Source organism: Stegodyphus dumicola, chromosome 4 (assembly GCF_044657685.1).
Source record: "Stegodyphus dumicola isolate Sdum_Otavi_A_Nest chromosome 4, ASM4465768v1".
Lineage (NCBI taxonomy): Eukaryota > Metazoa > Arthropoda > Arachnida > Araneae > Eresidae > Stegodyphus > Stegodyphus dumicola.
This window is the reverse complement of record NC_140771.1, coordinates 250,761,552-250,779,175: the sequence shown is the minus strand read 5'-3', so window position 1 is coordinate 250,779,175 and position 17,624 is coordinate 250,761,552. Positions and strand designations below refer to the sequence as shown.

The following is a 17,624-nucleotide window of genomic DNA, read 5'->3' as shown; positions in this document are numbered from 1 at the left end:
GAAAAGCTTCAGGCAGCATATTTCAACGAAAATATCCACTTTGACTGCTTTCGAATGCAATTTAAAGATGTTTTTGCGTGATATCTATAAGTAAGGACAGAATAAAAGACTCTTTTCCTCAAAAAAAAACTGCTTTAAAATGGATTCTGAAGAGAATTTTTCGTGGCGTCTGTACGTGCGTGCGAACGTACGTATCTCGCATAACTCAAAAACGAGTAGCCTCAGAACGTTGAAATTTTGTATATAAGACTACTATAACATGTAGATGTGCACCTCGTACTTTGGTTTCAATCGGCCGCGCCAAACGTATATAAATATATATATAAATATATCCACTCTGTCACCCGGCTCAGTCATCTTAGTTTCTTTACTCTTATATGTTTGTAAATTGTACATTTTTTGCTTTAAAAATGATTGAATTATGTTGTTTTTATCTTCCGGTTAAAGTTTTTATGTCTTTCGTAATTCTGGAAGCAATATTTGTACAATTATCAACAATTTAAAAGCTGTTTAAGTGCCGTTAAGTTTTAAATAACATGGCGGACATATTTGTTTACACTTGAAACAGCAGAATTGTAGATTTGTTGCCAATCTAGAGAGACTAAGCTTCTCAACACAAAAATAACGCCTTCATTTATTATAGCGAACTAAATCATGCTTAATCCTTTCTGGAATTTTCTCGAAATAAGTGTTTAAGATTTACTTCGTAATTTTTAATACAGATATTTTGAGTTTTTATGTATTTTTGCCTTGTCGCGAAGTGAAAACTGAATTAATTGAATGATAAATACTCAATCGTCTGTGAAAAACTGTTTCTTTTCGTTTTGTTTGCTTAATTTCTTCTATACATCGTTCTAGCTTTGTTATAGTATTTGAATAGAACATGTGGCAACGATTATATAATTCTTTAAATGATATAAATTTTGTGCATTCTGAGTTATAATATGAACGAAATGTAATACTGTTAAGTAAACCTAGCGCCAGAGTGTCGCTATGGTAAACAAAGTGAATTTTAAAGAATGCCTTTATTCTGTTGTGGTTTATGCGCTGTCGGCGAAGTAGATTTAAATCAATCCAATAAGTTTAAATGAAATGCAAGAAAAAATGCGTATAATTTAATATTCCGTACAAGGAAGTCATGTGGTGTACACATGACATTTTTTTATTTTAATATTTTCGAAGATATTTTCTTTCTGTACAAACGATTTCTAATATTTAAAAACAGTGCTTTTATTTTATTTCTCAGTTATACTTTCAAACTTCTATGAAAAGGCTCTTTTAGTATGTCTGAATACTTACATTGCCAGGGGCAGGTATCAATGCAATAGCGAATTTCTTCTTCAACATGTCTCAGTATTTCCATGTTTGCACCGCAACCGAAGCAACCGAATGTTCCTTTCTTGTCTGTGTGTTTTGTGGTACTTATTAGCGCTTCGATTAATGTTAGATCTATAAAACTGTATATAGTGAGCTGCTTACCTACATGTAGATGCCTCACTTGTGGAAATATTTTGCCTGATTCTAGCTCAGTTGTATCCCTTGTAAATCATCATCATCCCTGTTGTGGCAACAGCCTCGCCAGTTGAATTGCCATGTTTATTTTAGTTAAAACATTTTGTTAATTTTCCTAAATTTTCACTTAATATACATCGGTGGTACTTGAAGTAACCGGGGTCGACCCTAAACATATTACCTTCCTGTGGTGTCCGCCGATAACATCGCGGCAAAAACATCGCGAACGAAAACGTCGCGGAGAAAACAACGCAAGGCGAAAACGTCGTGCTACAAAACATCGTGGGAGAAAACATCGCAAAGAGAAAAAATAGCAGTTCTAAAACATCGCGGTACAAAATATCGTCGTCGAAAATAAAGCGGTTCAAAAACTTCGCAGTTTAAAAACATCGTCGTCGAAAATATCGTGGTAAAAAATAATGTATCTACAAATCATCGCATGACGATAACATCGCAGACATGCTTTTTTCAGGTTTTAATAATTGTAAATGGATATTCCCATAATGATTTGTGAGCGCAAGATGTAAAGAAGGATAATTTTTACTTTCACATTTTTTTATTAACTAATAAATATTTTGCTAAAAGCGTAAGAAGGAAACTTAAGCATAGAAAATTAAATGCAACTTATAGATTATACCTTTCATGAAAATTACCAGTAAAAACTTTATAAAAAATGGGCCTTTGTTAGTTAACTATGTCGGTTTAAAATTGTATTGAGTGCTATAAGTTGCATTAATTTTCTATGCTTAAGTTTCCTTTTTGTTTTCTCAGCAAAAATTTATTCATTAACAAAAAATATTAAAGTAAAAATTATCCTTCTTTGCATCTTGCGCTCACAAATCATTACGGGAATATCCATTTATAGTTATTAAAGCTGAAAAAAGCATGTGCGCGATGTTATGGTCATGCGATGATTTGTAGATACTTTATTTTTTACCGCGATATTTTCGACGACGATATTTTGTACCGCGATGTTTTAGAACTGCGATGTTTTCTCTTTGCGATGTTTTCTCTTTGCGATGTTTTCTCCCACGATGTTTTGTAGCACGACGTTTTCGTCTTGCGTTGTTTTCTCCGCGACGTTTTCGTCTGCGATGTTTTTGCCGCGATGTTTTCGACTGTAACCCCTTCCTGTGCAATCTCTGGAGATCGTAAATTCGGTTACTAGTCCCTCCCTAAAATCTAAAACATTTTCCCACCGTAAATTCTGTTGCTCAGTGCCTGTCCTTAGTCTAAAATATTTTCTGTTTAAATGTGTTTCTAAATTCTAAATTCCCTGGTTCCTAGAGTCTGCCGACCCACCAGCGGCAGATCGGTAAAGTCGTTGAACTGCGGTCCAAGGTTCGAATCCCGCGAACAGGCTGGCAGAGTGGGCATTTTCGTGTTTTTTTCTCATGTTTAACGTGTTTACAAACCAGTTTCCTTTAGAAATTCGTCCAGGAAAGCATCCCTCTCTTTAAGGAGATAGCCCTCCAGTTCTTTGCTATAATCAAATAAATCAATACTAGATTTTTACACCCGGTTGCTCTGGCTCTCCCGATGGCTTTGACAATAAGACAAGGGCCTACAATTTCTCTTTTTTGATGCATCTTGCTTAAAAATCGGACAATTTGAACAAAGTGACGAACTCTAACCTAGCATTTTAAAACATCATTTGCAAATTTTTGGCAGCCATTTTATGTAACTTCCTTACGAATAGTAGATACATTAAGATACATATTTAGGTAGTTATCGAACGTGTGGACCAACCCAAATTCTATTTTCTGTACACTTTAATTGTAGCTAGCGTTGTACTTTTACCACTTTTATTAATATTTTGATTTATTTAAATTATAAGGTGTTTCTCCCGCCTTCTTAGTATGCCTCCGTAGTGTAGTGGTCTGCACGCTCGACGCGTATTCCAGAATTCCATGGTTCTATTCCCGGGGAAGGAGTTGCTCGTTTTTCATCACTCCTGCTTTAAAAAATTACCTAATGTTTCTACAAAGTTTTAAACTTAATTTTGGTTTCCGTTTTGACAATCTTATTAATAGCAGCTGTAATTTTAACCCCCCCTCCCTGTTGCATTACGGAGGTAAGAAAGGAAGGATGGGCCAAACTCGCACTACGAGTTAAGCACTGCTCCGGGGCTTCGGTCTCCAGATGGGATGTTCTTGGTTTACATTCAAGAAGTTCCCTTGACAGCGCTCTGGTAGTATTTAGATATGTTACCGTGAAGGACCGAAATTGGAGAATGTCGACTTTCACCGGAGAATGTTAACATTCACCAAATACGTTGGTGAAAGATCGAATATTGCACTCCATTCTTGTATATTCGTCCCTCACCGGTGTATGTCGACAATCACAGATATGCTCTGGTGAAAGTCGAAAAGAGAGGTCCTAAACTGCCATAATAATTTAAGTTGTTGCAATAAATAAAATTTGAATCCCATAATTTAGTAAGTTTTTTATGACTGTTATTTTATTTTCTCATTTAGAACGTACTGTATAATTAAGTAAGTTTTTAACTTCTATTATTTTCCTTTCTCATTTTGAATGTATTGTGTGTTTTAGGTTCTCCTGTTCTTAAGTTCTTATTTCAAGTCTCCAGTGCGTTTATTCGCGACTGAATGACTGAGGAGAAAATATAATATTGTTATATGTTCAACATTCACCATTAGTACATGGTAAATGTCGACATTGACCGGTGTAAGTCAGAAATAAGACTATTTGGAAAATATTTCGGACATACACCAAGAGACTATGTGAATGTTGACGTTCACGGGTGAAGGTCAACATTCTCCAGATTTCGGTGTTTCACCGTAACAGATACACGACAGTTCCATACAAACTGAAAAACGGGACACTTCCGTATAAAAGAAACATTCATAGTGTGATGGATAATAGCAATTTGTATAGTTTAGTGACATTCATTCGCGCAAAAATCAGATGTTGGTTATTTTTCAATACCTAACAACAGAGATTTTAATTATGAATTTGTTATATAAAATTTTAAGCTGTTGAGCCACAAAAATATAGATTTTAGCAAAAGTATTATGCTTAAAGAATAAAAACTACCTTTCGGTACCTTTAAAATTGTATACGGCTTTCGATACCCTTGACAGAGTATTCACTACTTTTTATTTTAGGTTCCAAATGCCCAAATGTTTGAAAGAAAATAATTTTTATTTTCTTCCACGTGTTATTGTAATATGTACTTTTAAAAAATTTTTGGAGGAGAGGCTTTATAGTTGCTCCTTTTAAACTCATAATGTTTTTATATGACTGAAAAATAATCACTTTGGGTTTACACTTTTACTCATTTGGATTAATTAAAAATAAAATTACCAGAAAATGCTGCAATCCTCGTCAAAATTAGTAAATATACACACAGATATGCCAGTAGCTTATAACTTTTCCTCGATTTGAAACCACACATTTGTATAAAATTGTGTGCAGTTTTACACAAATGTGTGGAACAGAAGACGGATACATTTACGAATTCGGCGACGGAAGCAAAATTATGCAGAGCAAGGCAATCAAGATTGCTATCTGATGACAATGCGGTTAATGTTTAAACGTGAATTGGATAGTTATTATGTATTACTATTATCAGTGAATTATTAAACTGGGTGAAATAGCTAAAAGAGGTATTGATAGCTCTTCCAAAATATATTTATTAGAAGATTTGAATTCGATAATGAATGTATCCTAAAACGTATTTTAAGTCAAAAGTTTGAAACTTGATAGCTAAATGTAAATATAAAATTATGCATGTTAAAATATTTGTAATTAGGCACATATATCAGGTTAAGTTTTTACTAAATAGAGTAGTAAGGCAGGCATGCAAGAGAAGGAGGAGAAAGGAAGAGATGCCATTCTGGAGGAATTTCGAAGAAAAACTGACATTTGAATGAGTGTTAAAAATAATGCATATAATTTTCATTCTAATTATATTTATACATATTTCTTATGTAAAAATGTTGGGTATATACTAAATTATTGTAAACTACTTTACTCGAAAATATAATAAATGCACAGATATTAAAGATTTGCATATGTCTAAAATGAAAAATATGACATATGTATGAGTATTTATGCATATGCTTGCAAAAGGCATGTATCTGCTTTGAACAAAATACGTTAATATTTATGAAATTATTTATAAATGTATTTGAAATGAAGGATTTATTCATTCATAAACTCTTGTAAAAGTTACTATGAAGAAATCTAATTATTAAATGTATCTAAATTTATAATGATTATAAATATTATCTAAATATGTAATAACCTTAACATTGAATGTAAAAATAAATTGAAATCCCGTTGACAAATACGTTAAATTTAACTACATGGGAAACGTACATGGAAATGAGCACCAATATTTAACGTATTTCACTATTAAAATAAAAGGTGCCCTGATTTGAAATGAACCGAATAGAACTTTAATTATAAATTGACTTCGATTTTTCGATTTAAAAGTTGTCTCAGAAGCTAAAAAATCATGTTATATTTGAGAAAGTATTTTAGGAAGAAGCTCTTAAAAAAGAAAAGAAATAATGCTTAGTTTTAATATTAATAATACAATAAACTTTAATCTCAATTTTTGTAATCCTTAACCAAATGAACTCAAATTACTTTAAATTTTTCTCCTAATATAAGTAGCGAAAACTTATGAAAATATTTCATTCAAATTAAACCGTTTGGAGCAAACTGTTCTGTGAAAAGTATGGCATTTAATTCCGTTCAAAAATGAATTTGTTGTTTGAAAGCGTATGTTTTGTACATTCATATGTATATTTACGAAGCAATTACAAAATATTTACATCCGATTGTGTCAAAACCCATTAATCTTAATAGTAAGACACTAAATGTTTTGGTCATCACAAAAGGATCGCCAGTGCTTCAAGGCAGTGTATGGGGAAAACCGGTTAAGGCCTCTCCTTCTTACTTCCTAACCTCCATATGATGCATTCTAAATATGTTTGTGTATTTTGAGCAGCTGTTTACCTGTAAAAGTATTCCACTGCCTTAAGAGTGTGTGTGTAAAGAAACCCACTTTACAGTGATTTTTCTCATCAATTCCATTTGTATTTGTCTGTAAGACTTACATTTTGAATTTGTTCTACCACTTTACAGTGATTTTTCTCATAGATTCCCTCTGTATTTGTCTGTAAGACCTGCATTTTGAATTTGTTCTAATTGTATGTTTAATTCCCAATATTAGAGCTCTTTTATTGGTATATATCTTGTTATAGTACACCGTATAAATTATTATTGTCAATTTGAATATGTTTCATCGTGTATGCTTATATTTGCAATTTGGATGCTGCTATAAGGAACAGAATTGCATACAGGGTAATTCCAAATTCATGATGCAAACTTGTAGGAGAGGTACAGAACAAAGATACGAATAATATTCGCATGGGAAACCCATGTTGCAATCCATTTATTTAGTTATAAATACAACTTAAAATGCATTTACAATAAAGAAACTTTAAGATTGAGATCATATAACACCACGTATGAACAGCTTCATATGAAGAACAGCACCCACAGAAACTTTTGTCACTCATTTAGAAAGATATTACCTCAAACTACATCACGAAACACATCTGCATATTAGTAATTTGCATTTAAAATCAACGTTGACCCCTACAGGGCAGTAGGTGTGCATCTCAATAGGGGAAGACGCCATTCACGATTATGTTGTCGTCAGTGATGGAACACCTTACGTGTTCCCAAAAAGCAAACTTACATTACATTTAGGGCAATGCAACCGGTAACGTCAGAGCTGTGCAGTTTCTTGACAGACGAACGGCGTATCACAGAATGTTTCAGCGTTAATTGTTATATTTGTGAAATAGGTCCTTTCCACGTCACCAGACAGAATACTGTTGACAACAAACTATACGCAATTCAAGGGTTGAAAGCATCTTCAACATTGTGGCTAAAAGCCCCGATTTAACTACAAGAGCTGTTGCACAAAACGTAGGTGTGGGTCAACGTGTTATAAACAAAAATAACTAACACCGCTTCCATTTTCAGCGATTACAAACTTAGCCTAAACTTCTGCCATTGGCTTTTGTAGCAATCTGCATTGCAGCCAGACTTCACAACTCATTTGCTGTTTACAGATGGCTTTTGTAGATATCTGCGTTGCAGCCAGACTTCAAAGCTCACTTGCTGTTTACAGTTGGCTTTTGTAGCAATCTGCATTTCAGCAGACTTCACAGCTCATGTGCTATTTACACATCAGGCGACGTTTAGCGAGAGGAACATTTCTTGTGTGAGCAACTGAGAATCCAAACTCAACACGACCGCATGCGTCTCAACAACGAATCAGTGTGAATGTGTGAGCGAGTATCATCCACGACTTTTTAACTAGCCCATGCCTACTGCTGTTATTTATTATCAGCAAATGTTTATATCCCTATTCTTAATTTATACACTTCTCTAATGAGAGACGCAAAGTATTTTATTCGGTAAAAGGGTCACCAAGGTGAAATTTTTGAAAATCCCTATTCATTAAAACGGTACTAAACCGTTCCTAGTTAAAAAAAAAAAAAAAGTATTAAAAATTGTTTTTTTAATCTGAAACCGGTAACTTGGCGATTTTGGGCTGTACGTGGATACCGAATTTGTGCAAGTCTTTGACTTGTTATTTTGGCTTGCGTAGCGACAATTTTTGCGCCAAAAACCGCCGCTACTTATTTACTACTTATTACTACTCGTCTATTTTCACTTAAAAAAATATCCCAGAATTGCACAAAAATGGCATTGCGAACTCCCTTGACTTTATCCATGTACACATCGGCCTATTTTCACTTCAAAAAATATCAGAGAATTGCACAAACTAGGTTTTGCGCACTCCCTTAAGTTTGTCCATGTACACATCGATATATATTCACTTAAAACTTCAAGGTAGCACCCAATTCTACAGTAGAGGCCAACAAAAAATACATAATCTCAGTAAACTACATTTTAAACCAAATAACATAAAAAAGGATTATGCATTAATATTATGCATTTAAGCATTACACAAATCAAATATCCACTTACATCTGTGGCACACAAAATTCCTTAACAGCATCCAAAAACTTCCTAAAATTATCTGAGCTAGAATCCGTATATCGACGACGCCACATAAATTCACAAAAATAAAAGTAAATAATATCTAAGTATTCAGGACCGTCCGGAAAATGGCTACTAAGTAAACCTTCATTTACTCAACAGTCAATTAATGCACTTTCCCCCCTTTCGTTCCAAATCGTACGGAAACTTCAAATTAATCTTACTATATTCAGCCATTCTACCGTCTAAACAATGAAACAAGCAATGTATTTCCTATCCACACGCACCACAAAAGCCCTTACAAAACATCCCATGATTCAAAATTTCCCAGAATAATGCAAACGATTACATCATAATAGGGTTTCCATATCATTCAGTTACTCAGGTTACCATAAATGAAATAACAACTTGGCAATAAACGGACCAACAACATGGCGATAAATGAAACAACAACTTCGCGATAATACAAGGGATACCCTCTAACCCTGAAACCTTTCAGATTTGACATTATGTCCAAAAAGGGCGTTTATTTAACGTTTTGTGTCTTACCTTGGTTGATTAAATATCATCTTCTCCCTACTGAAAACACATAAAATTCAATTCAACAGCAATATCACAAAATATTTAAAAAAAAAAAAAACTGAAATGTTTCAGATTTTAAATTACGTCCAAAGGGGCGTTTTTTAACATTTTGTGTGTTACCTTTCTTTATTAAATATCATGTTCCTCGCACTTAAACCATAAGATCCAGTGCAACAGCAATATCGCAAAATAGTTTTAAAACGAGCCTATCTTTAGAATTTCCGATACAGAGACTCACGCGCTGGAGATAAAAATGTTTTTTCTGCACAAAGTTGCCATTGCTCGCTTTGAAATCCTTGAGTTTGTTAATCAAAAATTCGTCAAAGTTTTAAAAAATAGGAAATCGATCATAAAACAAATTTCAAATTTCAAATTTGGTCTTCCACATGCTCATATTCGTTGGAGGATTACGTTATTCAAAATCCGATGACTCTATGTACCGTTGTTTTATCACAATACGAGAAATATACATACATTTATGCAGATTTTTCATTATTTCATTTCTTCAAATATAATGCAGGACTCTAACATTTTGTGGCAACAGTTTGAAAAGTGAACCGACATTTATGAGTCCGACGCAAAATGCCAAAACGAAACTAATAGTCCTTCGGGATTCAAATCCCTTTGGACTAAAAAAGCATATCTTTAGAATTTCCGATACAGTTTCGCTCGCTGGAGATAAAAATGATTTTTCCGTACAATGTTGCCACTGCTTGCTTTGAAATCGTTGAGTTTGCTAATCAAAAATCCGTTAGCGTTCTACAAGATTTGAAATAGATAATAAACCAATTACGTTATTCAAAATTGGGTGGCTCTAGGTACCAATTTTTTCGCAATGTGAGAAACATTACATACATACAGACATTCATGCAGAATCTTCATTATTTAATTTCTTTGAATATAATACAAGCCGCTCATATTTGGTGGCAACAATTTGAAAAGTGATACGCCGCTTATAGTTAAACGCCACAAAATGCGATTTTGAGTCTAATAGCCATTCTGGACTACAATCTCTTTAGGCATTAATTTTTTTTTTCTTTAAAACTGAGTAAGTATAATTCACTTTATCAAAATTGACTTACGTGCAGATCATTCGTGTATATAAATATGTATGTGTGTATAAAAATTAGAATCAAGATTGTGTTGGGAAAACGCAGCGGTATCTCGTTAAAAGATTTAACGGGTAAATGGTGTAAAAGCTTAAGGGAACTCATGCACCTTAAACCCCTTATGATCTTCGAATATGTGACCGTTGCAAGAATTGCGATATTTTATTTATTTTAAAAGCAATTACTTCCAACCTTTTACAGCTGACTACATAATATAGCTGCTTTGGAAACTAGTAACCAGAAAGTTTGTGTTTCCACAAATATTTTTGTAATTTAATCCTCTTTGTGACAAAATATTTCGCCATGTTTACACCTTGCGCGCAGGATATTTTAAAAATGGCTAATGGTACATACTTGAAATTGGATGGAATTCTTTATATGGACGCCATTTTCTAACCGAACGAACAATCTGATGAATATTTTAATATTGAAAAATTTTATGGACGAAAACATTACACATTTTTTTAATAAAATACATTTTATAAACTCAACTCAAAATAAAATAAAAATTTAACATGAAATTTTTAGAATTTTAGGTTCACAGTAGTTTCCAAATGTTATAAAAGCTATATATTAAATATGGAATTAAATTATGAAACGAAATGTTTTAAACTGTGCGCGCAAGTTGGAAACATGACGGAGAATGTTGTCACAAAGAGGATTAAATTATAAAAATATTTTTGGCAACACAAACTTTCCGATGACTATTTCAGAAAGCAGCTACATTATGTAGTCAGCTGTAAAAAGTTGGTAGTAATTGCTTTTAAAATAAATAAGTTATCCAAATTCTTGCAACAGTCACCTATTCGAACATCTTATGGGTTTTAAGGTGTATGAGTTCCTTTAATGTGTAAAAATTGCTGATGTTATTTTCTCAGCTGAACGTCCAGAATCATGATTGTACTGACTGTATCTGGCGTTTCGTGGGTTCGTATTTGATATATAAGGCAATGAGATTACTTTTTCCCGAAAAAAATGAGAACAACTTTAGAAAGATAAATGCTTTCTCGTTTCCCGAAGTCTTAAACGAGAAGCAAATCTTTTGGGAAAGTACGATTTCATGTTCTCTTCGTTCAAGATGGGAAATAGATCTTTTCCAATTCCTTAAATTTCCTAAAGCGTTCCAGAACAAGCATAATAAACCTGAAAGTAAATTCTATATTAATGATATAAGGAGCAGATTTATTACCTCCATTCACTCTCTTTATTTAATATACTCTTAAAATAGAGGTATCTCTTATACTGCTACTGGCAGAAAATACCCATAATTTAGGTTTTTTTTCAACATGTCACGTACGGGTACATAAAATCGTTTTTTATATCTAGAAATATCTATTTTTAGATCTTTTTATATTTAGAAAGCGATAGCTGTATTCATATAGTGAATAAAAGTAAACACAGCATGCAGGGCTTCTTTGTTTAATAATTTTTAGTTTAAAAAAATCTGATGTGTACACCACATGACTTCCTGCTACGGAATATTTAATTATACGCATTTTTTCTTGCATTTCATTTAAACTTATTGGATTGAATTAAATCTACTTCGCCGACAGCGCATAAGTTACAATAGAATAAATACATTCTTTAAAATTCACTCTAGTATTTGTTTACCATAGCGACACTCTGGCGCTAGTTTAACTTAACAGTATTATATTTCGTTCATATTATAACTCAGAACGCACAAAATTTACATCATTTAAAGAATAGAATTATCTAATCGTTGCCACATGTTCTATTCAAATACTATAATAAAGCTAGAATGATGTATAAAAGCAATTAATAAAAAAAACAGTTTTTGACAGACGATTGAGTATTTCTCATTCAATTAATTCAGTTCTCACTTCTCGAGAAGGCAATAATACATAAAAACTCAAAATATCTATATTAAAAATTACGAAGTAAATCTTAAACACTTATTTCCTCGAAAAAATTCCAGAAATATTTAAATATGATTTAATTGGCAATAATAAATGAAAGCGTTATCTTTGTTGTTGCGAAGCTAAGTTTCTGTAGATTGGCAACAAATCCACTAGTCTGCTGTTTCAAATGTAAATAATCAATGGCCGCCATCAAAAAAGGCTTAGCGGGTCTTAAACAACTTTAAAATTGTTGATAATTCTAAAACTATTGCATACAGATTTACTAAAGGCATAAAAACCTTAACCGGAAGATAAAAACAACAAAATTTAATCATTGTTAAAGCAAAAAATGTACAATTTACAAACATATAAGAGTAAAGAAACTGAGATCACTGAGCCGGGTAACAGAGTGGATATATAGTATCTAAATATATTCATATACGTTTGGTTCGGCCGATTGCAACCAAAATACGAGTTGCACATCTGCATGTTATAGCAGTCCTATATACAAAATTTCAACATTCTGAGGCTACTCGTTTTTGAGTTATACGAGATACGTACGTACGTACATACGTTCGTACGGACGCCACGAAAAATTCTATTCAGAATTCATTTTAAAGCAGTTTTATCATTTTTTTGGAGGAAAAGAGTCTTTTATTCTGTGCTTACGTACAGATATCACGCAAAAACATCGTTAAATTGCATTGGATAGCGGTCAAAATGGATATTTCCGTTAAAATATGCTGCTTGAAACCTTCCGCTATTACAATACTTCCTTTTTACTTCGTACAAGGAAGTAAAAAAAAAAAACGAAAAAAACACACAAATGTCACGAAGAATTGAAGGCACAGGTATGCTTTGCTGTTTTAAAGGCAAGAACCTTTGTTCTCCAATTGCTAATGAGTTATTTCCATACTGAAGAAGTAAGGTATATTTTAATTTTATAACAGTTAGTTCAATTTCGAAGCCTTTCCTATTGATTCTTGTTTCCACTTACAACTCACTACCAGAATGAGTTTTTAGAATCGCGTTGAATGCAAATGAGAAGACTTATTTCAGGAAGGTTCAACGTACTTCTATACTTTTATAGAGAGTGCTAGGAATCCTCACTAGCGCGTGTTTGCTTTCGGGCTAAGTCACTCTTGAAGCTGTTACCCTCGGCCGTATTATACGTGCCTATTAACATTCGCCAGCTACTTTAATTTAAAGGCCTACAACGTTAGATAACTGTGTCTATCTTCGGCTTAGTCTCGCTTTAGCTAATTATAGTTTAGTTTCTCATTTTCAGTTGAAGCCCGAGTAGAAGCTTCCTCTAAGCCCGAGAAAGGACCGACTATTATTCTCATTTGAGTGAAATAAAGGTATTTTAACCCTTCTCCAGTCTACGTCTTAGTTGTTCTGAACTCAGCGATAAGTCGCTACAGAGTTCACTAGCTTCCTCGACGTTTTATCTTAGACGAAGGCTGAGGAACCCCTACAAGTAGAAGAATGTGTTATAAGTTACTTTTTCTCTCCTTTCCGCATGCATTTGTTGTGTACTTGGAAGCAAACTCGATGCATATTCGAGAAGTCCAGGATTCGGGTCCCGGCGAGGGCTGTGCACATTTTTCACCTCTCCTACTTCAAAATAACCTAATGACTCTGCACTATATTCAGAAGGAAACTGTATTTAAAATTAGCCACATATTAATCATTTTTCTACTTTAAAAAATATTTCTCGTTTTTTTATGTAGATAATTATATTAAAGATGGCGCTGCTTAATGTTATCACGTTTTTCCACAATTAATTTTTAAACTATTAAACGATGAGAAAAAATATCCTTGAAAATAGAAATGAAATTTAAATAATTTAATATAAAAACATCAGAAAACATGTATGCATAGGTATTTTCACAACTGTACCTGGAAAATACAAAAGTTTGTAAACTTTATAAGGTATTTTTCCCGCTTTTCCAGCATGTCTTCGTGGTGTAACCGTTAGCACACTTGGCACTTATTCGAGAGGTCCAGGTTAGAGTTCTCGCGACAGCATTGCTCATTTTTCATGTCTCCTGCTTCACAATAACCTGTCACTATAGTAACGCCCGAACTATAAAAGGTGGTGGATGATGATTCTCTACCACCAGGAATTGGCGACAGGGTCCCCTAATCCCCAGTCGCCCTTTAAAAGGGGAAGTATGTAAGGTATTTCTCCCGCCTTCTTAGCATGTCTTTCTGTTGTTATGGTCAGCACACTCGGCGCGAATTCGAGATGTATGAGTCCCGGGGATGACATTGCTCATTTTTCATGTTTCCTGCTTTGAAATAACCTAATGTCTGGTCAACTTTTCATAATGTTTTTAATGCAAAAGTTCATTTACAGCTTTTCATAAGGTTTCTGGAAACTATTTGACCGATGTTTTACCCCGAGTCTATTATAATTGAAAAACATCCTTCACTTTAATATAGCAACCTTAGTTTCTCGCAGACGTTTTGAGGCAATTTTTCACCAAGGGAAAAGAAAAGAAACTCTGATGATTTTATTTCCTCGTAAAGAAGAAAGATGCGTGTCTGATCGCCCTGAATATCAATAGTTATTCAAAATCTACACTACTGGCTATTAAAACTGCTACGCCAGAAAGGATTGCAAGTAAAAGAATGATATTTATTGGACACATGCATTATAGTGGAAAGAAGTGATTAATTTTACAGGAAATTAGGAATATAGATCTTGCAAAATCAGCACCCAGAGCAGCCACCTCTGGCAGCAATAACACCATTTAGGTATCTGGACATGGAGTCAGAGATTGTATGATATGCAGGAGGACCGCAGTTGAATGCAGCTTCAACACTACGCCATAGTTCTTCGATAGTAGTGAATCGTGATTGGTCGCGTGCCAATCGCTTGGCAACAACCATGGGCCACACTTTTCATATGGTAACAGATTAGGAGATTTTGCTGGCCAGGGTAATTGTCCAACACCTTCTGCATTGAGGAAGGTCAGGACAGTACGATAATATGCAGTTTTGAACTTTCCTGCTGAAACAAAGCGTTAGGGAGGCTTCGAGGAGAGGGCAGAGCCACGGACCTTAACACATCAGAAATAGGTGGCTGCTTCAGTGTGCTCGGAATGCGAACAAGAGGGTATTTAGACGTGTATCCAGTTGCACCTCATATCAGCTGTTGGGCTAACATGACGATGTCCAATTCAAGCTCGCAATGTGCGTTCTTCACGAAATCGCCAGACATGGATGCGGGATTCGTCTGTAAAAGTGGCGTTATGCCATCTAGGTTAGTCGTTGCTCACATCATTGAAGGCGCTTCTTTTGTGACACAGCGTGAAGGGTAGCCGAAGCCATGGTCGCTGTGCTGACAGTCCATCCTGCAAACGTCGTCGAACTGTTCGAGCAGAATCTTGTTGTCTTGCAAACGACTCCATTTCTCGAGACAGGGTTCACTACGTGACTGTATACGATCCCTTGTGGCAATACGAATAAGATATCTTCTCGGCTGTTAGTGATGGAGGGGCAACTGAGATCCTGCAAGACGTTTCTTATGACTGTCTTGAATCTATTGATTCATTATGCTTCAGACAGTCATGGTATCTCGACCGATGCCAGTAGCAGTATTGCGGTACGATAAATCGCAATCGTGGCTGGCTGTAATCCTTTCTCGATGAACATCAGACACGTGCTGATTCCTTACACGAGGCATTGCAACAATGTTTTTAGCCGGAAGCAACCTTCCAATGCAAACTGAGCATGAGAAAACTGCTGTCCAATCTTTGGTTTTATACACATTGTAGGTGTTGGTACTGCCGCCTGTTTTTGTATGAATGTTCTGTAAATCTAATCGTTTGCAAATGAAAGCATGTTCTAGCAAACTAAGGTTGCTTTCTCGCCTAATTCTAAATGGTTGACTGAAATCGAAACCCAAGCTGTTCGGCGACTTCACACCTTACTTGGAGCCATTTCTCTGCCATTTGGCAATTTTTATAATCAAATATTTTTAATCTTATTTGGCGACTTTATTTTAGTTTTAAAAAACTCTATAATAGTTTTTTTTATATTAATCGGGTTTTTGATCACAATAAGCAATGCGTTTTCCATGTTTTCGTATACATACAGGTGGATAACAATATCCGAATGATCACATTAACCGCAATCACATTAAACGACTTCTACTGTAGTTTACAGATAACATCTATGCACTGCAACATGACACTACATATGGACAGCTTCCCAAAACTGCCCCCCTCCCAAAAACGTAAACAATATATTTTCTTACGTTTGTTCGTATACAATACCAATAATACTTACACATAGAGCTTTGCATTTTTTCATGTTTCTATTTCCCGTTTGTGAAACGTTAAAGAAATTTCACAATGTCGATTACTGTTCTCTCTTCTTCAGGATTTTTCGAAAGTGGTTGATAGCATTGTCGTTGCAAATGTCTGGTTGACCTCGACCTGGTTTGTGTGCTATTCTGCGATCATTATTCCGACATCTTCTCACTTCTTCCAAAGATCTTTAAAAGCATATGTTTGTCGTATTTCTTCTTTTGTCTTCATATATTTCAGGAACAAAATGCATGCTTTTTGGTGTTTTTAATTCAAGATTCTTTAAAGTTCCGACATCGGATCATTCTCATATTCCATTACGAGTTCTTCAGTGCCATCTTTATTCACCTCTAATTCCATATCTCTATCAGCTGATGCAATTTCATTTACAATTTCACGAACATCATCTTTGTTTACCCAATGCAAGACAAACATATTGTTCCGAAATGTCCAGGCGCGGTGAGATAGCTTCCCCGCAAAGCAGTTTTAGGGTTGCCGTAAAATGGCAAAAGAATGCAATGTTGCCACATTTGGCGAGAAATCGCGTATTTGGCGACATGCCACGGACGGATAGAGAACCTTCAGGAATGAACTCTTACCGGTTTAGCCTAGAATGTTCTCAAACACAAGCCGAAAGCTATAAAAACCCTGCAGGTCCGTAGTCAGTCAGTTAGTATCGAGAGTGTGTGTGCCTCGCATAGAGTGCGAGATAGTTAGCTACGAGTTAGTTGGTGTCTCCGTCTAGCGAGTCAGTCCGTGCGGAGTCGATCGAATTGACAGTAGCGCCGAGTGAGTCGTCGAGTTCAACAAAGGAGTCTGTTAGAATATCGCGGGTAGTGCATTGTCGAGAGAGCGTGTTGAGCTCCGGGAACGACTGAACCGAAGAGTCGGGCTCTGTGTGTCGTCAAGCGCATCGTGAGTTGTAGCGTGGAGAGTCTCGAGAGTACGTGGAGTTCCGAGAACGACCGAACAGAGTAGGGAGCTGCACTCTGGTGCTTTGCAGTGAAGCTGTCTACACCGTGATAGCCTGATAACCTGGAGGCTGTGTCGCTGGTCGTGTCAGCGTGTTTATAGTAGTTCATCGACGACTGTAAAATCGTGTTTTTGAGCTGTTCTGACAATACTGCCCAATAAAGAGTGTTTCGATACTTCTTCATTAAGTAGTATTGTCATTATTCATTCCAAATCTA

The 17,624-nt window shown here is 35.0% G+C and overlaps 1 protein-coding gene across 1 annotated transcript in view; it reads left to right on the top strand.

Moving 5' to 3' along the window:
- Trpm (transient receptor potential cation channel, subfamily M) overlaps positions 1-17,624 on the top strand; it is a 1,045,900-nt gene that overhangs the window by 969,374 nt on the left and 58,902 nt on the right. The window lies entirely within an intron of this gene.